Here is a 24,063-nt window from a genome sequence, read left to right as displayed (position 1 = left end):
TTCATGTCTTGGTGATTGCAAATAATGCTGCCACTAACATTGGAGTGTATGTATCTTTTCAAATTAGTGTTTTTGTGTTTTCAGATATGTACTCAGTGGTGGAATCCCTTGGTCAAATGGTTACTTCTATTTTTAGTTTTTTGAGAAACCTTCATACTGTTTTCCACAGAGGCTGCACCAATTTACATTCCTACCAACAGTGTATGAATATTTCCTTTTCTCCATGTTCTTTCCAACATTTGTTATCTGTGTTCTTTTTGATGATAGCTATTCTGACATTTCACTGTGATATCTCATTGTGATATTTCATTGTGGTTGTGATTTGCATTTTCCTGATGATTAGCAATGTTGAGCATCTTTTCATGTGCCTGCTAGCCATCCACAATTTCTCTTTGGAAAAATGTCTATTCTGTTCTTCTGCCCATGTTTTTAATCAGGTTTTTTTTTTTTTTTTTTTTTTTTTTTTTTTGATGTTGAGTTGTATGAACTGTTTATGTATATTTTGGATATTAACACCTTATTGGTCATATCATTTGCAAATATTTTCTCTCATTCAGTACGTTGTCTTTTCTTCTGTCAGAGATTTCCTTTGCTGTGCAAAAGCACTTGTTTAATTGTTTCATTTGTTTATTTTTGCTTTCATTTCCATTACTTTAGGAGAGATATCCAAAAAAATGTTGCTGAGATTTATGTCAAAGGGTGTTCCATCTATGTTTTCCTCTAGGTGTTTTATAGTGTCTTGTCTTATATTTAGGTCTTTAATCCATTTTGAGTTTATTTTTGTATACAGTGTTAAAGGATGTTCTAATTTCATTCTTTTACCTGTAGCTGTCCAGTTTTCCCAGTGCTGCCTCTTCTCATATATTCTTGCCTCCTTTGTCATAGATTAATTAACCACAAGTGCATGAATTTATTTCTGGGCTCTCTATTCTGTCCACAGATCTATGTGTTTGATTCTGTGCCAGTACCATACTGTTTTGAGTCCTATAGCTTTGTAGTACAGTCTGAAGTCAGGGAGCTTGATTCCTTCAGCTCTGTTCTTCTTTCTCAAGATAACTTGGGCTATTTGGGGTCTTTTGTGTTTCCATACAAATTTTAAAAATGATTTGTTCTTGTTCTGTGAAAAATATCTTTGATATTTTGATATAGAATGAATTGAACCAAAAATTGCCTTGAGTAATGTGGTCATTTTAACAATATTAATTTTTCCAGTCCAAGAACACAGTGTATCTTTCCATGTGTCTGTGTTGTCTTCAATTTCTTTCATCAGTGTCTTATAGTTTTTCAGGTGCAGATCTTTTATTTCCTTAGGTAGGTTTATTCCTAAGTATTTTATTCTTTTTGATGTGATGGTAAATGGGACTGTTTCCTTAATTCCCCTTTCTGATAATTCATTGTTAGTATATAGAAATGCCAACATAATTTTAAAATGTTATAGAGGGCTTGTTTGTATTATATTTTCCAAAATAACCTAGGTAGTATGAAAAATACCTGTCTCAAAAAAGTCATATTGACATTTGTATATGATTTACAATATTTATAATAGTAATAATATTATTATATTAAAATACTTGTATTAGAAGCATTAATAATATATGTAAATTTTTGAAACTCATGACTGTATGATTTTTACAGACAGATTGGGATACAGTAAATTACACACATTTATACTAAGCACTTTAATAATTTTTCACATCTGTATACACTCATGAAACATCTATGTATGCACATCTGTATATACTTATGACACCTACACCACAATCAAGATTATGAAATCAGAGAGCACACCAAAATGTTCATCATAATCTTAAGATTCCACCATCCTTAAACCTTCCTCAATCTTCACAGAAACACAACTGATATTCATTACTGTAAAGTTTTCATTTTCTAGCATTCTTTAGAATTGTATACAAATGGAATCATATAGTATGTATGTAGATAAATTTTCTGTCCTTACTGAATTATTGTCTACTCGTTCTATCAACTATTGAAGTAATGATGTTTAGATCTTTAACTATAATTGTGGTTTGTGTATTTCTCTCTAAAGTCCTAAAACTTTGTGTTATGTAAAACATTGTGCTTTGAATTTCAGATATTAAGCAAAAATTTTTAGAATTATTAAGTCCTCTTGATGAATTAACACCTTTATCAATTGAAATGACACTCGATCCAGAGTAATATGCTCTACTCTGACAACTCTTCATCTGATATTGATACAATCACCCTACATATGTCTGTTTGCATGTATGGGTTAGTATGGTGTATTTTTTCACTATCCTGTCACTTTCAAACTATTTATCTTTGCAATTAAAGAGGGTTTCTCAAAAACAATATACATTTTGTTCTTACTGCTTCCTCTGGTCTGATGATCTGTGTCTTTTAATTATAGTACTTATATCACTTATATCTAGTGTTGTTATGTACATGATTGGCTTTAAATCTACCATGTTACTATATGTTTCCTATATAGTGATATGGTAATTATCATATAGTTTCCTATATATAGGAAACATACAATGATATGGTAGTTATATGACATATAACTTAGTTCTCTATTTCCACTGCTTATGCCTTTTTTTGGATTAATTTTATACTTTATTAAATTCAATTTTATCTCCTTTATTGGATTTTTAACTGTAATTATTTGCCTATTTTTAATTATTACTTTTTGATTTGTAGCATACATCTTTAAATTTTCACAAATAATTTTATATCACTTTACATACAGAATAATAGTTGCATTTCCACCTTCCATGTGTTTATGCTATATCTGACATACATTTCATTTCAAATGTTATAAATATGTATCTATACTCAATAACTTTTTAACTGTTAAATTGAAAATAAAGAATCTTTTATATATATTTTTTAATTTAATTTTTTTTCAAGGTCTTTATTGGATATAATTGCCTTACACTGTTGTGCCAGTTTCTGCTGTATGACAAGAATCTTTTATATTTATCTTCCAGTGCACTTCATTCCTTTGTGTAATTCAGATTTGTATAAAATATGATTCTCTTCTACAAGAAATAAATTATTAACCCTGTAATTCAAATAGGATGAAATGAATTCATTTAGCTTTTCTATGTCAGAAAAAAGTCTTCAGTTCACTTTTGTTTTTGAAATTCCATTTTTCCTGAGTATAGAATTTAACATTGCATGATATTTTTTTAATGTTGTTTTTGATTTTTTTCAGTGAGCACTTTAAAGATGTTGCTCCATTATCTTCTAGCTTGCACTTTTACTATAAGAAGTCTGCTGTAATATTTATCTTCACTCATCTGTGCGTAATTTCATTTCTTCTCTCTGAGTTTTGTAACATTTTCTTTACGTTTGATTTTAATCTTTGGTGTAGTTCTCCTCACATTTGTTATACTTGGAGTTTATTGAACTTATTTTATCTACAGGTTTATTGTTTTTAACAAAAATGGAAACATTTCAACCTTTACCTTTCAAATATTTTTGCTGCTCCTTCAATCCTCCTGAATTCTAATTACATGTATATTACACTCCTTGAATATGGCCCAGACTTTACTGATAGTCTTTCACTTTTTTCCAGTATTTTTATCTCATTGTTTAATTTTGAAAGGTTTCTATTGCTATTTCCTTAAGTTCAGTAATCTTTTATTTTGCTGTATATAATATTCTGTTAATATTACTCAATGTATATTTTATCTCAGCCATAGTACAAATGAAGTTTAGATTTTTTTTACATCTTCCATGTCCTCTTCTTTACATGGTCAGTCTTTGATCGGTCTTTTTGAGTGTATGGAACATATTTATAACAATCATTTTTATGCCCATCTATTACTTCTATAATCTCTTTCATTTTTGTGCCTCTTTCACTTTATTTTCCTCTGTATTATGAGTTGTATTTTCTTGCTCCTTTGCATGCCTGATAGCTTTACATGGATCACAGGCATGATGAATTTTACCTTGATGGAATGCTAAACATTTTTGTATTGCTATAAATATTCCTGAGCTTTGTTCTTTGATGAAGCTTAGTTTTTTGGAAAGAGTTTAATATTTAGAACAATGGTTCTCAGCTAGAGGTACCCTTGCCCCTCAGGTACCTCAGTCAATTTCTAGAAACACTTCTGGTTGTCATAACTGATGGAGGCTGATTACGACTGGAATCTAGAGGGTAGAGGCCAGAGCTGCTGCTAAACATCTTACAAAGAAAAAGGCAGACCCACAATGAAGTATTGTCGGGCCCAAAATATCAATAGAGCTACTGCCCCTATCAATGAGGCAATGCCCTTAGGAGTATTCTACCTGATATTCCAAAATAATCAGAGTTTTAAAATATGACTGATGGGGAATGTAGATTGTTCCTGGCCATGTATGAGCTTCAGTGATCACTCCTCAGTTCCATTCAAGTGGTTTCCCTCCACCCCTACATTTTTTCTTACTCCAATGCTCTAAATGTATTTAGCTGAAGACTCGAGAGGGATCCTCTTGAGCTTTCTCTCTATGCAGCTCTCTCCTGTTTGTTATTTTTTCTTGTGAACTGTAACCTCCTTGTCCTTAAGATCTCCCAGCTCTAATTTTTGTACTCAGGGAGATCATTATGCTCCACTTGTTTTTCCATCCCTTAGTTGTGGTTTAGAAATTTCTCCAGAAAATAAGCTGGGGCAATGTAGGCTCACATTGTTTGCTTCTCTTCTCTCAGAGATCACTGTTTTGCACTGGCAGTTTTCCCATGTCTGAAGAGCATAATGTTATATATTTTGTCATTTTTTTTTCAGTTTTGTAAACAGTAGGATAAATTTGGTGTTTGTTACTCAATCTTGATCAGAAATTTCTTTTTATTTGATTTTTAGGACAGTGGTATTCAAAACTGAACAGTAAGCATACACTTTCTTAGGGAAACTGGATTGGATCCATAATTTTTATGAATTTTTCTGAAGATGAACACTATGTATTTTAGAAAGAACACTTCTTATACATAAATAAACATGTTACATTATTCAGTTAATTGTTAAATGTCTTCCATATAATTAATTTGACTATAGATATATCTCTGGCAGAATTTTAACAGATGATTTTATTCTCCAACGGTATTTGAGTTTTAAGTGCATAGTAAGTGATTCGTCTATATATTTATGTATAGGAAAGGCAAATTGACTATTTTATTAAACATATACATTTGTTTCTTCTAGATCAAAATATATATTTACTGTTAAAAATAACATGTGAGCAAAACATATGTCTTCTTTTTAAGCTGTAATGTTATAACAGCTCTATAGAGAGCTGTAAAACATATTACTGATTATGAGGTGTTAGGAACAGACAAACATGGAGGCAGCAGCTGTGAGTGAGAACTCCCATTCTGCCCTCCTGAGTCTAAAAATCTGTGACCACTGATCCGTGTGCTGCAGCTAGTGGATGTAGAGGACACTGGAGAGAGGGTTGTAATGACAGAATGAGATGATGCCTATGACAAAGGTGTATAAAAAAGTCAAAGTGAGTGAATGAATACAAAACATTACTCCATGTCTGTAGGTCTCAGTTTTCTTATCTCTAAATACAGATACTGTTAAGAGATAATATTCAGCCAGTGCTTACTTTGTGAAAGGCCCATTGTATAAAATGATATTTATAAGATTTCTACTTAGTAGCTGCTAAGATTATCTCTATTTCAGAGGCATAGAAAGAGAGACCCAAAGGAATAATTTTAATTCTAGGAAGAACAAGTAACAGTTTTTAGTGGCAGAGCCAAGACTATGTCTTCTAATTTCTACTTAATACTCTTTTCAAATAGAAGTAGTAAGAACAATGTCTTCTGTCTCCTTTGACCAACAGACTGCCCACAGAGGCTTAAGCAAAGGAATATACATTTCAACCAGCAAACAAATTCTATCATGTTTTACAGCAATAAGACTTTAATGCATATAAAGTGGGAAAAAGAGAACTAGTTATAAGTCAAAATATATGGATATGAATCTTTTTTATGCTGCTAATTCATTCACCAAATATTCACTGAGAGCTAATTTCTGTCAGATCCCCTCTGACAGTTAAGCACAAAATAAAGAAGTATGAGTGCTTGGGCTCTATTTATCTAAATCTCCATCTATCATCTATCTATCATCTATCTATCTATCTATCTATCTATCATCTATCTTTATCTATCTATACATTGATGTACAGTTACAACTATGTATGCCTATATCTATAGGGAGATATATACAACTATCTATATATCTTCATATCTATACTGATATATATATATATGTGTGTATATATATATATATATATACACACACACACACGTGGCAATTATATGTCAGTTACTTGATGCCAGGTTAATTCAAAGTGCTTATTAATCTTTTTCCTTAATTCAATTTAACTGAGCAAAAATACTGTCCCTATGAATTAGCATATTTTATTATCTTCTTCAGATAACTAATGGTTGGACATTTAATTTAACTTAATGAAGAGGACAGATTTTGTTTCATAACGTCAATCATGTGAAACTTAGCCAAAAACCATCCTCTTAATATTTTTCATGGACGATAGATCTAGACATTGACCCAAGTCCTTTAACTGAAATTTACTCTGGAAGAGATAAGTAGAATGATTCCTACCATGTCCTATAGAATGTAGGACTATAGAAATTTAGATCCCTATTAATTATAAAACAACTGCATCTCTTTTACACACTTCAAAAAAACATCAAAAACAATTCTTTAATAGTACCTTTGGATTTACTTTTTCTGTGTTTGGGGAAACTATATTTTAAAAATAATGAAAAGCATATCTGAAGTGATATTATTTCAGTAATTTTTCTCACAGGTGTTAATTTGTTGTGCATGACAATATCCTGATTTTTCCTAAAGCCACTTTGTAGTGGGATATGTGAATACCGTCACATACTAGGTCACTGCAAGCTGAATATATTTTCTAAATCTGTTAGCTAGCATGTCAGCAATTCTTAGAAAACAGATCCAAAACAGCAGATGGCTGAGAATTTAGGTTCCCTGTACTTAAACTAGTAGTAAAGATGTCACTACTAATCCACAGACCCAACTGAATCTTTGAATTCCTCAAAAGAATGTTTCTATATATCGCTTCATTATTTTCCAGGCTTGTAGGTTCAAGGTAATCTTAACTACTGCATATTAATCTGTCATGACATATAGCTTATGGAATATTTTTAATGGATTGATTTACAAAGAAACATTTTTATTGACACCAAGTTAAATCTTTTTTACGTGCCAGATTCTCTGGGAGAATGGAAAACACATACAACTACACTTAAATCAGTAAAGAATTATAATTTTAGATAAAATGTATCTGTACAATAATCATATTCAGTTGATAGAATCAGACTTGATCTCCAACTAAGAAGTGAAATGTTACATTATAAATTTATATCTACCAATATTCACTCCTACCCTTTATGATTTCAGTTGTATTTAATATTGTTTTAGAGTTATCAATAATTTCTAAATTAGATTCTAGAGAAAAAGAATTTCAATTGTATTTGCAATGAGCTTATATGGAATATTTAGCAATATATTGTGATAGATTTGATTTTGGATGTTGAAAGAAAAAAGTACATTCTTGAATCTTTCCATTACAATGATATTAACAAAGATTGATTAATATGCATGATATAAATATTGTTTAGTATTAAGCATAAGTTAAAGAAACAGCTGTGAGATTGCTTATTTTTATGTAATAGTGAAGAAAAATGCAAGAGAGTTATAAGAATATTTAAAACGTGTTACATATTTCTGAATATAGTTCTTGAAAATGAGGACATCTGAAAGATATCTGGTCATCATTGTCAAGAAATATTTACAAATGACTCAAAGTGTAGGACACTAAGCTGTTAAGAAATTTGAAAATATACTTTTGATTAGGTTCTTCCATTTCAAATAAGTACAAATGCTCACACACATGCACACACACACCTGGTCTCAACAATTATACTTAAGATTCTTATTATTGAAGCAGTATCCATCAAAGTGATCAAAATAAAATGACTAGGACTTCTGGGAAAGTGGAAAGTGTCATAATTTCTAAGCTACTTAACAAATTAATGTAAGAAATGGTAAATGATGCAACTGATGTAAGATACAGTAAATCTCAGACTCTCTGAATTGTAAATAAATAAATAAAAACAGAATTTTGATTTCAGAATTCCCCATGCAATAAATGGATGACACCTATATAAAAACATTGATTGTTTGAGATCGCTGTACATATATTATGAACAAATGCACAAAGCAATGTTGCTTTGAGTTGAATATCACTCATAACTTACAAACGAAGAAACTAAGATTCAGTGAATTAATTAACTTGCACTAGTAACATAGCTTGTGACAGAATCAAAGTTTTCATCTCACTTTTCTGGTTTCAAAGTTCAGACTCTTTCTACTACTACCTTACATTGCCAGAATTAAGTATCTATTGGCAGGGTATAGCTGAAATAATTCTACAGAGAAAAACACTTTATTAAATCACCAGCATGTTGGGGAAAAAACAGCAAACAAGGAAAATAATATTATCTTGAAAAGTTAAACTACTATGCAAATAGGCAGCATAATTTTAAAATATGAAAATATATTAACAATTATTCCAGTTTTGGAAAACATGTAACATACTGTAGGCAAGTACTTTCTGAAGTTTGTAGCCAGTCTATACTACCTTTTATAAATACTATATGCATGCATTTACATTGTAAAAGCAGGACTGATAGAGGTGACAGAGTTTGGTCAACACAAAGAAGACATTTTTAACAATTAGAGGTGTACAAATAATTGAACTGATTGCCTCAAAATTTAGTGAAACACTTGTTACCAGAATTGCCTAAGAATAGGTTGGATAACAATGATAGACCCTACCATTATATATGTATTCATCAACTGGTTGAAAAAATAAATTAAAAAATAAGCAAAAGTAAAATGAGTGGGTGCTATAGAGTCTGCCAACATCAAGAAAATTTCAGGGTGTTAACTTACTTAAAAATTATAAGATCTTAATTAGAAATTGAATATCAAATTGTATTGTTATTAAAGTTCTGGTCACCAGTTATAGTGTGTGGAGGTGATTTCCCCACACCAAGCAATTCTCTGGCACTAGCTGGGTGCCTTACAGTTCAACAAATTTCTGGCTCTATCTATCCAGAGATAGCATCAGATTCCACAGGTCAAGGGCTCAGTGCCATGATCCCAGACCTACCCCACCCCCAGCCCTACTTCAGATGCCAGTTGTAAGTCCAGGTTGTCACTTGTGTTTCTGACCAATCTCTTATAGATCAGAGGTTCTGATGATCCCCTCCTTAGGTTTGATTAATTTGCTGGGTAGCTCACAGGGCTCAGAGAAACATTTTACTTACTTCATCAGCAGTTCATTATAAAAGGATACAACTCAGGAACAGCTAGATGGGAAAGATGCATAGGGCAAGGTATGAGGAAAGGGCAAGGAGCTCCTCATTTGTCAAAGAGAAATAGGTTTGAAACCTAGGACTTGTAAATTATGACCTGTGTAACCTTGAACAGGTTATTTTATCTCAGAGACTCAGTCATCTGACCTACAAAACAGAAAAAATAACAATAATCATTTCTTAAGATTGTTATGAAGATGAATTATGATACTACAAGGCACATCTAGGCAGAGTAAACACTGAAAAGTATCAGCAGGTATTATTTAAATTCTGTCAAACTAATTAAGTTGGTCATATTATGATTTTGAACTATGCAGAACTGCCTGGTCATGGCCACAGAAGCTGTTTGTCTCTATCGTGACAAAATGCCTTTGATTGAAGGCAGCTGCCACAACTATAGTATAGGAGGTGAAAAGAACTAAGTGTAGGAGGTGAAAAGAACCTTACAAATTAACTTTCTTTTTGTATCATTGAGAAAATATCTTCAAAGAGCTCATATGACTTCAGTAAGTTCATTAAGTAAGTGAGTCCAAAAATGTAGAGTCCAGGTCACCTCTCTTTGTGAGATACACCAAATCAGTCTTTCACATATTGATGATTACTAGAATGATTAATTAAGGTTTAGACTCTCTTCTAAACAAGGGATTGTTAAAAAGAACTATAAATATAAAATAAGAATATAGATACATATACTCTTGAATAATTTTTAACAGGAACAAACACAGTATAATATCACTTTTCATTTTATCTCTTTCACTGTCCACCTTCTGGCTACTTATCCTTTTCATTCAATTGAGTGGCCGGGTAACCAGACAATTCAAGTTTCATTTCCTCAACTCTTTACAATGCTGTGCATAAAAGTATACTAGTTCCAAATAAATAAACATGATCTTTATTTTATTTTGTAATTAAAACAATAACTATTGGAGAGAAAAAGATGGCGGCGAAGTAGAGAGACGTGGAGTGCATCCCTCTCCACAGATGCATTGGGAATGCACGGAAGGACGCAGTCATTCCCACAGAGAACCAGCTGAACACCAGCAGACGGCCTCGGACACCGGAAAGGGCTGCGGAGAACCTGACATAGCCGGTAGGGAGGCATCTACGAGGGCTCAAAGAGGGTGAAGCGGCGGAGCTGTGGCAGACGGGAGGGAGTGAGAAACATACGGAGGGTCCGCAGCGCAGCTCAGCGTTCCCGGACCGAGACATCGATCCGCGGCTGAACGGAGGGTCCAGGAGCGGGAGCGTGGGAACCGGAGAGCTGGTTCAGGGGGAGAAACACTGTTGCCGGTAGGGTGACGGACCGAGAGGACAGGAGGGAGGAGGTCCGCGGAGAGGAGTGCCGATCCCTGAGACCTGCCCGGCCATGATGGCGGCTGGAGGCTGCAGGCTCCCGGGCGGTGGGGAGGAGCCGCGCGCATAGCCTCTCTCTCTCTTTCTGCGCCTCTGCAACAGGCAGCGGAGAGACGCCCTGCGGGGCCACATAAGGCGCTCAGGGATAACAAGCACCCTCAGGCGCTCGGGAGGGGCTAGATTAAAACTCCTTGCAACGCCAGCAGCAGGGAGGCTGCCGAGAGAAAAAAAAAAAAAACCAGCATCAAAAAGAAAAAACCCCGAGAGAGAGGCCCAACTCTAAGACTTTCTGTGTACGCCTGAGCCACCAGCGCTCTCTGCAACAGGCACCTCCAAGCCTGACTGAAGCAACAGTGCGCCACTGCTCACTCCCTCCCAGGAGAAGGAGCCACTATTGCACCCTCTCCCTCCCCACACACCGAGGCTTACAGACGAACAATAAAGGAACCTCTGCTGGTCACAGAATAACGCAAAAAAAAAAAAAAAACCCAAGGCAAGGAAAAGGACACTTACAGCTGAAACGCTAAGGAAACAGAAATAGTAGTATCAATACCTATTGAACTGGTCCATTCGGGGATCAGTTCTGGATTTTTTTTTTTTTTTTTTCCTTTCTCTTTTTTTTTTTTTTTTTTTTTTTTTTTGATTTATTAAATACGATCTTAGCCCTAAGGGATCTACAAGTTTTACAACATAATTTTATAAGGATATTTTTTACTCTTTTTTTTTTTTTTTTTTTTTTTTTTTTTTTGCCTTTTAAAATACTTCTATATCTAGCTAAGTTTTTGGTAGTACGGACAAAATATCTTTCATACTTTCCTTTCATCCCTTTCTTTTATACACTTCTATTCCTTTCTTTTTCTTTGCATATTTCCAACCACATTACGCTCTTCTGTTCCCCTTTCTTCCAGCCATTTTAAGTGTATTTTATCTTAACATACTTATAAGCAACACTATCGGTCTGCTCAGACTCCTTGCTCTATTCTCCAGATGATGCACTGCCTTGGTATTAATATTAGGCTTTTGTCTTTATCTTAGTTCTTAGTACAGTTGTCTAATTACATTCTGAGAATCTCCATTCTCTCTGGTGGTACTCCAGCTCATTTCTATATTTGATCCTAGCTTACAAAATCTCCCTGGATTGATGTTTGTATGTGTAGGGTGTTATTTGTTGTTTGTTTGCTTTTGCTTTTGTCTCTGATTTGTTCTGTTTCAGTTGTCAATTTCTGCTGGGTTTCTCTCTGAATATCTGATAGCACACTGGGGTTCTGTCAGGTCTTTCTAGAGCCTTATGTCCTAACGGATTCAATAATTGTGTGTCTTATACATGTATGTGTTTCCTAGACTGAATATTCGTCTAATCCAATACTTGGACATTAGTCTGAGGCTTGGACAGTCTTCTATAAACACCTCTATCACCAGGACAAGCAACCCCAAAAGCTTGGACAACCATGAGGAAACAAAGAAACACCATGCAGGCAAAGGAGCAGGAAAAAAACCCACAAGACCAAATAAATGAGGAGGAAATAGGAAAAATGCCTGAAAAAGAATTTAGAGTAATGATAGTAAAAATGATACAAAATCTCGATAACAAATTAGAGAAAGTACAAGAAACAGTTCATAAGAACTCAGAAAAACAAACAGCAATGGATAACAAAATAACTGAAATTAAAAATACTCTAGATGCTCTAACCAGCAGAATGACTGAGGCAGAAGAACGAATAAGTGAGTTGGAAGATAGAATGGGAGAAATAAACGCCACAGAGCAGGAAAAAGATAAAAAAATAAAAAGACTAGAAGACAGCCTCAGAGACCTCAGTGGTAACCTTAAACGTACCAACATTTGAATTATAGGCATCCCAGAAGAAGAAGAAAACAAGAAAGGGTCTGAGAAAATATTTGAAGAGGTTCTAGTGGAAAACTTCCCCAACATGGGAAAGGAAATAATTCACCAAGTCCAAGAAGCACAGAGAGTCCCATACAGAATAAACCCAAGGAGAAATACACCAAGACACATATTAATCAAACTAACGACAATTCAACACAAAGAAAAAATATTAAAAGCAGCAAGAGAAAAGCAACAAACAACATATAAGGGAAAACCCATCAGGATAACAGCTGACCTTTCTACAGAAACTCTGCAGGCCAGAAGGGAATGGCAGGATATACTGAAAGTCCTGAAAGAGAGAAACCTACAGCCAAGAATACTTTACCCAGCAAGAATCTCATTCAGATTTGAGGGAGAAATCGAAAGCTTTCCAGACAAGCAAAAGTTAAGAGAATTCAGCACCACCAAACCAGCCTTACAACAAGTGCTAAAGGAACTTCTCTAAGTAGGAAACACAAGAAAAGGAAAACACCTACAAATACAAACCCAAAACAATTAAGAAAATGGTAATTGGAACACACATGTCAATAATCACTTTCAATGTAAATGGATTAAATGCTCCAACCAAAAGACACAGACTGGCTGAATGGATACAAAACAAGACCCTTCTATATGTTGCCTACAAGAAACCCACTTCAGACCAAGGGATACATATAGACTGAAAGTGAAGGGATGGAAAAAGATATTCCATGCAAATGGAAGTCAAAAGAAAGCTGGAGTAGCAATACTCATATCAGACAAATTAGACTTGAAAGTAAAGACTATTAAAAGAGACAAGGAAGGACACTACATAATGATCAAGGGATCCATCCAAGAAGAACATATCACAATGGTAAATATCTATGCCCCCAATATAGGAGCACCTCAATACATAAGGCAAATGCTAAGAGCTATAAAAGGGGACATCGACAGTAACACAATTATAGTGGGAGACTTGAACACCCCACTTACATCAATGGACAGATCATCCAAACAGAAAATCAATAAAGACACACAAGCTTTAAATGACACATTAGACCATCTCGACTTCATTGATATTTATAGGACATTCCATCCAAAAATGACAGACTACACTTTCTTCTCAAGTGCACACGGAACATTTTCCAGGATAGATCACATCTTGGGTCACAAATCAAACCTCGGCAAATTCAAGAAAATTGAAATCATATCAAGCATCTGCTCAGACCACAACGCCATGAGACTAGATATCAATTACAGGAAAAAAACTGCAAAAAAGACAAACACATGGAGGCTAAACAATTCACTCTTAAACAACCAAGGAATCACTACAGAAATCAAAGAGGAAATCAAAAAGTATCTAGAAACAAATGACAACGAAAACACAACAACCCAAAACCTATGGGACGCAGCAAAAGCAGTTCTAAGAGGGAAGTTTATAGCAATACAGTCCTACCTTAAGAAACAAGAAAATGATCAAATAAACAACCTAACCTTACACCTCAAACAACTAGAGAAAGAAGATCAAAGAAACCCCAAAATGAGCAGAAGGAAAGAAATCGTAAAGATCAGGGCAGAAATAAATGAAAAAGAAAGGAAAGAAACCATAAGAAAAATAAATAAAACTAAAAGCTGGTTCTTTGAGAAGATTAACAAAATTGATAAACCATTAGCCAGACTCATCAAGAAAAAAAGGGAGAAGATGCAAATCAACAGAATTAGAAATGAAAAAGGAGAAGTCACAACGGACACCTCAGAAATACAAAAGATCATGAGAGACTACTACAAGCAACTATATGCCAATCAATTGGATAACCTGGAAGAAATGGATACATTCTTAGAAAAATACAATCTTCCAAGACTGAACCAGGAAGAAATAGAAACCATGAACAGACCAATCACAAGTACAGAAATTGAGGCAGTGATTAAAAATCTCCCAACACACAAAAGCCCAGGACCAGATGGATTCACAGGCGAATTCTATCAAACATTTCGAGAAGAGTTAACACCTATCCTTCTCAAACTCTTCCAAAATATTGCAGAAGGCGGAGCACTCCCAAACTCATTCTATGAGGCTACCATCACCCTGATACCAAAACCAGGCAAAGATGTCACAAAAAAAGAAAACTACAGACCAATATCACTGATGAATATAGATGCAAAAATCCTCAACAAAATACTAGCTAACAGACTGCAACAGCACATTAAAAAAATCATACACCACGATCAAGTGGGGTTTATCCCTGGGATGCAAGGATTCTTCAATATACGCAAATCAATCAACGTGATACATCATATCAACAAATTGAAGGATAAAAACCATATGATCATTTCAATAGATGCAGAAAAAGCTTTTGACAAAGTTCAACATCCATTTATGATAAAAACTCTCCAGAAAATGGGCATAGAAGGAAATTACCTCAACATCATAAAAGCCATATATGACAAACCAAAAGCCAACATTGTTCTCAATGGAGAAAAACTGGAAGAATTCCCTCTAAGAACAGGAACAAGACAAGGGTGTCCACTCTCACCACTGTTATTCAACATAGCTTTGGAAGCGTTAGCCACAGCAATCAGAGAAGAAAAAGAAATTAAAGGAATCCAAATTGGAAAAGAAGAAGTAAAATTATCACTCTTTGCAGATGACATGATACTATATATAGAAAACCCTAAAGACTCTACCAGAAAACTGCTAGCACTCATTGATGAGTTTAGTAAAGTAGCAGGATACAAAATTAATGCACAGAAATCTCTTGCATTCCTATACACTAACAACGGAAGAGCAGAAAGAGAAATTAAGGAAACTCTCCCATTCACCATTGCAACCAAAAGAATCAAATACCTAGGAATAAACCTGCCTAAGGAGGCAAAAGATCTGTATGCAGAAAACTTTAAGACATTGATGAAAGAAATCAAAGATGACATAAACAGATGGAGGGATATACCATGTTCCTGGGTTGGAAGAATCAACATCGTGAAAATGACTGTACTACCCAAAGCAATTTACAGATTTAATGCAATCCCGATCAGATTACCAATGGCATTTTTCACAGAACTAGAGCAAGAAATCTTACGATTTGTATGGAAACGCAAAAGACCCCGAATAGCCAAAGCAATCTTGAGAAGGAAAAATGGAGTTGGTGGAATCAGGCTTCCTGACTTCAAACTACACTACAAGGCCATAGTGATCAAGACAGTATGGTACTGGCACAAAAATAGAAAGGAAGATCAATGGAATAGAATAGAGAACTCAGAAGTAAGCCCAAACACATATGGGCACCTTATCTTTGACAAAGGAGGCACGAGTATACAATGGAAAAAAGACAGCCTCTTCAATAAGTGGTGCTGGGAAAATTGGACAGCAACATGTAAAAGAATGAAATTAGAACACTTCCTAACACCATACACAAAAATAAACTCCAAATGGATTAAAGACCTACATGTAAGGCCAGACACTATCAAACTCCTAGAGGAAAACATAGGCAGAACACTCTTTGACATACATCAAAGCAACATCCTTTTTGACCCACCTCCTAGAATCATGGAAATAAAATCAAGAATAAACGAATGGGACCTCATGAAACTTAAAAGCTTTTGCACAGCAAAAGAAACCATAAACAAGACTAAAAGGCAACCCTCAGAATGGGAAAAAATAATTGCCTATGAAACAACGGACAAAGGATTAACCTCCAAAATATACAAGCAGCTCATGCAGCTTCATACCAAAAAAGCAAATAACCCAATCCACAAATGGGCAGAAGACCTAAATAGACATTTCTCGAAAGAAGACATACAGATGGCCAACAAACACATGAAAAGATGCTCAACATCACTCATCATCAGAGAAATGCAAGTCAAAGCCACAATGAGGTATCACCTCACACCCATCAGAATGGCCATCATCACTAAGTCTGGAAACAACAAATGTTGGAGAGGGTGTGGAGAAAAGGGAACTCTCCTGCACTGTTGGTGGGACTGTAAGTTGGTACAGCCACTATGGAAAACAATTTGGAGGTTCCTTAAAAAACTACAAATAGAACTACCATATGATCCAGTAATCCCACTCCTGGGCATATACCCAAAGAAAACCATAATCCCAAAAGAAACTTGTACCATAATGTTTATTGCAGCACTCTTTACAATAGCCAGGACATGGAAGCAACCTAAATGCCCATCAACAAATGAATGGATACAGAAGATGTGGCATATATATACAATGGAATATGACTCAGCTATAAAAAGGGATGAGATGGAGCTATATGTAATGAGGTGGATAGAACTACAATCTGTCATACAGAGTGAAGTAAGTCAGAAAGAGAAAGACAAATATTGTATGCTAACTCACATATACGGAATCTAAAAATGGTACTGATGAACTCAGTGACAAGAACAGGGAAGCAGATACAGAGAATGGACTGGAGAACTCGAGGTATGGGAGGGGGCGGGGGGTGAAGGGGAAACTGAGAAGAAGCGGGAGAGTAGTACAGACATATATATACTACCAACTGTAAAATAGTCAGTGGGCAGTTGTTGTATAACAAAGGGAGTCCAACTCGAGGATGGAAGATGCCTTAGAGGACTGGGGCAGGGAGGGTGGGGGGGAATCGAGGGGGGGGGCGTCAAGGAAGGGAGGGAATATGGGGATATGTGTATAAAAACAGTTGATTGAACCTGGTGTACCCCCCAAAAAAATAAAATAAAATAAAAAAAAAAAAAAAAAAAAAACAACAACTATTGAGGGTACAGTTATAATCATATTATTCAAATGCAGCAGTATTAATGACTGATGACTAGGTAGCACAGTTTATGTGAATAAAGATTTTCATTAGGTTGAGTAGAATACTATATCGAGTCTTCTCTTGGCAAGTATTTAGTAAAACATTTAATCCCATAATATTTTAGCTCTCTTTTCACCAAAAAAGTGTAATAATAATATGGTTAAAATATAAATTACCAGAAAACATTTACAACCAGTGTTTCCTGTCTTTGTTTTTCTTTAATTACTAACATTGTTCAATCTTCTCTTTGAGAGGGAGACAAAAAATACTGTGATTTCTATAAATTATATGGTATTTTATAGGCTTGATTAAAAAAATAGCAAAATTACTCTTTCTCTAGCAACAGTTTTCGACTGTAAATTGTTTCTCAAAAATGTGGTCTCAAGAGAACTTCCAAAATACCCTGTGACTCTTGTAAAAATGCAGATTCACTGACTCAATGACATGGCACCTAAGTTAGAATCTCCAAGTTTACATTTTTAGCAAGGTCCTGTGGTGTGTCTTTAAGCATCTTTAAATGAAAGAACCTCTGGCATTCTGACTTTTTATGAGTTTGAGTCTTCACAAAATAATGTTCTGTTCACCAAAGCCTTCATATTGAGAACAATGTATAATACTTGCCTTAAGAATTTTCCTATTTGCTGAAAGCACCATCTTCAAAACTTCTGACTGATGAACTTAGAATAACTGTGACTATATGGAAATAATTTCAATCACAAAATTTTCAGAGGTATACAGATACAAATTTATCTTAAGCTATAACTGTAAACATCAGTTGCTTGAGTATTTTTGATATAACAACTATTTTCTAATTTAGACTTTGTCTTCTAACACCAAAGACCAAATGTAGTAAAACTTATTGATTTCATTATGTCTCTGACACTTATTCAGTGATATTACTTTTTACAAACTATACATAGCATTTTTATGTGCCAGGTACAGTTTAATGAACTATGCAAATGTTAAATCATGTAATCATTATTACAGTCCTAAGAGTTACATGCTACTATGATCTCCTTTACAGGTGAGGAGACTGAGGTGCAAAGAGACTATATAATTTACTTAAGACTTAGCAGGTAGCCTAAGGTGATAAAACCAGAATTCAAATTTAGGCAGTCTGGCTCAGAGTCTATACTCTTAACTCACACTCTGCTGCCTCAGACACAAGATTGATACATTTCTTTGAGGTCAAAAGTTGGAAGCTTTGATTTTATTGGGCTTTTTGCCTAATTCTTTCCATAGTAAAGTGAGAGAGAAGCTAATTTTTTAAAAAGTCTGTTTGAACAAGTCTTATTAGAAATAAATCCTTTTTGGAAAGCTTTTCTACAGTAATGTCTTATTTTATTTTGCAGGATTTGCAATTCAAAATTATTTCACCAAAAATTAATATTCCAACTTAATACAATGAAGCCTGACTTTTATTTTCCTCTTGTAAAATCAGTCACTAAACAAAAAGGGATTGCACAGGGTTCTGTTGTGTGTTTGACTTCACTCTTTCTATTACAGAAGCTCTTCATCACCATGGACTTGAATGTTAAGAAAAAAAATTAATATGGTTTATAGCAGTAATCCTCTTAAATGCTTGAGACTTTGCCAGCTTTCAACTAACAAGCCAGGTTATTAACGGCTGCGGTCCTACAACACTCAGGGATTATTGTCTAGGTCTGCTGACGAGGCATTGCTAGTGACCAGTTTGTAAAATGCAATCTGTTATTTTATTTCACAACCTGATCAATGATTAAAACTGCTTGAAGTACAAAAACCTGCCTTCCTAACCAGCTGATGATTTTTGCAATACATAGAATTGAATGGCTCTTTTTATGTGTGATTAAAGGTTCTGATTATTACCTGTGTAAGTTATCTGGCAGCTTTTTTTTTTTGGCTTTTGGTTTGATCAAGTAAACTTGAAAAGAACATCAAGATTTAAAAAAAAATTAACATTACCTTTAACTAAAAAAATGACAGCTCTGTCAGAAGACTGTCTCCCCTCACCTGATTCTTAATATGGAGTTCCTGACAAGTATACAGATTTGCCTTAATTATTTATTCATTTCATTGAAACCATCTTCATCTGCTTTAAATTTCTAATAAGTCTATTTAAATAAAGAGAATCCTATTTGAATGTTGATTTTATACTTTAAAAATCATGAAGGTGCCTGTATTTATACAGAATTGGTATGAAGCAATGGTAATGGTTGTATCAGTAAATGGCTGAAATAAAAATGCGAATTGCATTAGGTAATGACATGATAGTATTTCAAACCAACTTAGTGTAAAATAGCTACAGATATCAGTGGATAACACAACAATAAGAAAGCATTATTGTTGCTAGAAAATATGGAAGATATAATCTGTAAAGAAGAAAGAAAGGAAAAAATTCCATATTTCCTTACCTTCATAAATTAAACACATTAGGTCAAATAAGACACTTTCCTTTGACACAGTAAATAGGGCAAATGTCCTGTTCCCTGTGCCTAAGGCCTAGCATCAGGTTTTGACATGATTTTGTTTGTTGTGTTTAGTTTGGTTTGATTGGGCTGATTTTACTGGCTCATTAAAAACCCATAGCTCCAATCTAAAGAATTGCCTATTTTTTTTTCCTATGCAAGTCTCGATCATGTCTTTGAAAATTTGCTTCTCATAATTATCCAAATTTTTAATGAATTTTCCTATTGTCACCCAGCCCTGGCAAAAGTCACTCTTTCCACTAAAGTATGTATATTAAAAATCTGAAGCCCTTGGATTTAAACCCAGGGTAATCATCTGAAAGGCAGAAGAGGAAGACTCTGGGGATGGTGGACATTTTATTTCCAGTTTAGTTCTAAGGATTTTTTTTTCCTGACTTTTAAGTAACAATGGGACAGAGGCAAGTAGGAAGCTTTCTCCCCTCCCACATATGGACAGAGATAGATGCAAGTGTAAACACAATAGACTAGTCTTATTGATGGGGGAGTAAAAGTCAGGCAAAATATTTGCAGATAAAGAAGCTAGTTACTCTCAGCTTGAATTTTTCACTCATTACTCTTGGTTAGAATACTAGAGTCCTGTATCTGACAGGCCTCAAAATTCTGTATTAGTGAGAAAAGTTACAGAGATTTTTTTTTTTTTTTTTTTTTTGCCTTATGTGTTTGAAAATTCTACCATCTATTTAATTGCTTGGATTTTCTGGAAATGGAATTGTAAATGTGAGATAATTTTCCTTCTGAATTTTAAGGCATTATTTGCTCCAAATTTCTTAGATGCTGTTGAGTAATCCAATACCATTCTATATATTTTATAAAGTAAGTATAAAATAAAATAAATGTTTTTGTCTCCCTCTGGAAGCTTTTATAAACACATCACTAAACATGGCATTTTGACATTTCAAGATATGTCTTGCTGTGTTTTGTCCCCCAGTCATTTTGGTGAGCACTCACTAAGCCCTTGCATTCTCCAAATGCAGAAGCATTTTGTAAGAATTAAAACTCAAGAGACTAGATAATACTCTCAATAAGTACAAATTTTTGCCCATACTGCAATTTATTCCACCCCACGTAGTGATTAAATTGTAACCATACAGTAGGAAATGCCAACCATGGATCCAGGAAAACAAGCTTAAGTTCTCCATCCCTTTTAATGTGAAAATCTCCCTAAGGAAGCTTTCATCAATAATTTATGTGTCAGTGTCAGAAAGTTTCATATATGTCCTTTAAAGTAATTTTGTGTAGGGTGATGATAAGTATATAAAACTAAATTGGAGTAAGACATTTCTACAAAAAGACAAAAAGTTAAAAAATATTTTTTAAAGGTAGCCTACAGGTAGTACAGAGTTGTGAAGAAGTAAGATGTTTCATCTTTTACTATTTGGCCTAGAGTAAGAATTTGCCTTCTTAAAATCTTCATTATATTTCTGAAGTGGTAAATGTAGGGTAATTTGCAATAGCTATAGCTATTGGCCCAAACTGACATTTTATAAAATTATTTATGATTCAGATAAACTTTTTATTTCTTTTAATGCAAAAGAAGTCAAATTCTGCATTTAAAGTTTTAAGTGTTTGGACTAATAGTATATACCTAATTGTATTCAAATGCTATTTACCTATAAGAAAACATATATACTTCAATCTTTAACTAAACTTTTGGAGTTAAAAGGGGAGGATTTGGATCTGAATCTCCAATTCTTACTTGCCAAGTACTCTGCTATCTTTCAAGTCTATGCACTTGTATATAGCTTCTTCTTCTCCATCAGATAAAAAAAAAACATATATAAAGATGAAAAAACCACCACAAGAATGTATTCGTGCATTACTCATATGAAAAATTTAAGAAGTATAGAATAGCAGTGGTTTAGAATATAGAAAATAAATTGTCTTTTATTTTGTATAATTAACATACATAAAGATACATATATATTGATGTATAAAATCATATGCATCTCCCACATTATATTATGACAATATAATGATATGTTGGTCTCCTTTTGTACCTTACTCCTGAAATGTTCAAGAGATCTTCACATTGATTATCTCATTTGTTTACCCACCATTCCTATGAGGTGGGAACAGTTATCATACTGTGTCATCTTTTTCAGAGGTAGTATATTTTGAAGTTTCCCTTTCAGCTACAGTATGGCTCATTCGATGACAGAAAGCAATTTTAGGGGAATTTGTAGATACACCACTTTGGATACTATCTGCATAAAAATGTTCTCCACAACATATTCATCAGCATTGTCTACTATATAACCTGTTTACAGAGCTCTTTTTAAAGTTTTTTCAGCACACTATTATATAACAATTTCCTCTAACCTCCCCCCCACCCCAATTTGAACAAATGGGGGTAAGCTTGTGAATAGCAACAATAGCAAAATTGGTAATAAGAATATGGAGTTGGCAAAAAAGGTAAAGCAAATTCAATATAGTTCCTGACATTCAGAAGAATTTCTCTAAAATGCATGGGTTTCAACACACCACACTGAAGAATGGGGTCTTTGTTCTTTGTTTTCCGGATGTAAAAGAAAAGAAAACTGAAGTCTTTGCAAGATCCTTCAGTGAGACGCTTCTGACAAGTGATCAAATCATTGAAGAATTCTTCCTGAAAAATAATGTTCAGATGTAGTCTAAGTATTCACCCTGTGACAGCATGAACATCCTTCCCTCTGTGTTGACATTCATTCTAATAATAGACAATGTAGACAGAGTATCTGACACCCCCACCAAACCAAAAAAAAGACTGTGACTTCATGTCTCTGATATAAAATCCTTATTAATGGAAATATTGTCATTGATTAAAAATGGCTTTGAAACAGCTTTTTTAACTTTTATGTTACCAAAACATAAGGAATGTGGTAGAAACACAATGTAACTTAAGAAATACTGGTATTGTTCAATAAATTGTAAATGTTACCTAGTAAGATGATGGCATCCTCTTTTACACGATCACATTGATATATTCTTAAAAATAAATACGTAAAGAGCTTTTCAGGGTTTCTATAAATAAAGTACTTTAAAAAGTCATCAGCTTATCAATAAAGTTTTAGAACACAATAAAGTAGAAAGAATGTCAGAAAGGTTTTTCATGTACCCATCACCTACTGCCAATCTTATTTCCTCTAGATCCCACACAATTAACCACCTGCCAAGGCACCCAGAATGTTTTAAAGAAAATTCCAAATTTATCAGTAAATATTTCATGTGTATCTCTAAAAGATATGGAATCATTTTTTTGAAACATAAACTCACTATTATCAAACTTTTTCAAATTAGCAATGGTTTCTTTAACATCATGAATTACTGAGTTCATTTCCCAGAAATCCCTATTTGCCTTTTTTTTTAATTGCTTGTTCCTATGTTTGTATCTGTATAACTGATTTACTTTGCTGTACACCTGAAACTAACACAACATTGTAAACCAACTATACTCCAATAGTTAAAAAAAAAATCATACAATAAATCAGTTGACACCCTGACATCTCTTTTAATGTATACATTCACCCCCTCCTTCCACTTTCTATTCATTGCAACATTTTTTAAAGTAGCCTGTTCATTGTCATGTCATTGATTTTGCTCATTGCACTAATACAGACTCATTTTCAATTTCCCACTATTTCTATTCTTCTCTCTAAATTAATAGTGAACTAGTTAGATATGACTCTTTTGGATGATATTCAGATTTAATTTTTTTAACTAAAATATCTATTTTGTTCTCATTTTAAGACTCCAGATCTTCATAACGAAGTCTTACTGAAGGAATATGGACTTCGGGACTAATGAATTCTGAATTGGGTTTCAGTTCTACCACTTACTAGCTTTAGTGTCTGAACCTTGGATTTTGTACACACTATCTGTGACTCAGTTTCCACACATAGCTTTCCAGTGTCTTTTTTGTTTGTTTGTTTAGTTTTTATTTCATAATCATAAATTTAACTTTTCAATTCAGCTAAACTTGGAGAAGAATAAGGAAAATATGGAACCAAAAGAACTGCAGTGAGAGCACAAAGATTATAGGATATTTCGAGCAGACAGATGTGAAGGGGTGCTCTCCTGAGCTACAGAAGGAATGGCCTGGTGGTTAAGATAAAACACTCATCTAATTTATTAGATTAGTCCACAAGAAGTAATGGTGATCTTCTTGCTGATCTTGCCGTCCCTGGACCCAAAGCGCTCCATGGCTTCCACGAAATCCATGCCCTTTTTCACCTTGCCAAAGACTAC

The 24,063-nt window shown here is 34.1% G+C and overlaps 1 pseudogene; it reads left to right on the top strand.

Moving 5' to 3' along the window:
• The window catches only part of LOC130835561 (microcephalin-like), a 127,351-nt pseudogene extending 103,732 nt beyond the window's left edge, over window positions 1-23,619 (top strand).
• Window positions 23,620-24,063: the final 444 nt, after the last annotated feature.

Source organism: Hippopotamus amphibius, chromosome 14 (genome assembly GCF_030028045.1).
Source record: "Hippopotamus amphibius kiboko isolate mHipAmp2 chromosome 14, mHipAmp2.hap2, whole genome shotgun sequence".
Lineage (NCBI taxonomy): Eukaryota > Metazoa > Chordata > Mammalia > Artiodactyla > Hippopotamidae > Hippopotamus > Hippopotamus amphibius.
Note: the sequence above shows the minus strand (reverse complement) of the source record. Positions and strands in the feature narration are given on the sequence as shown.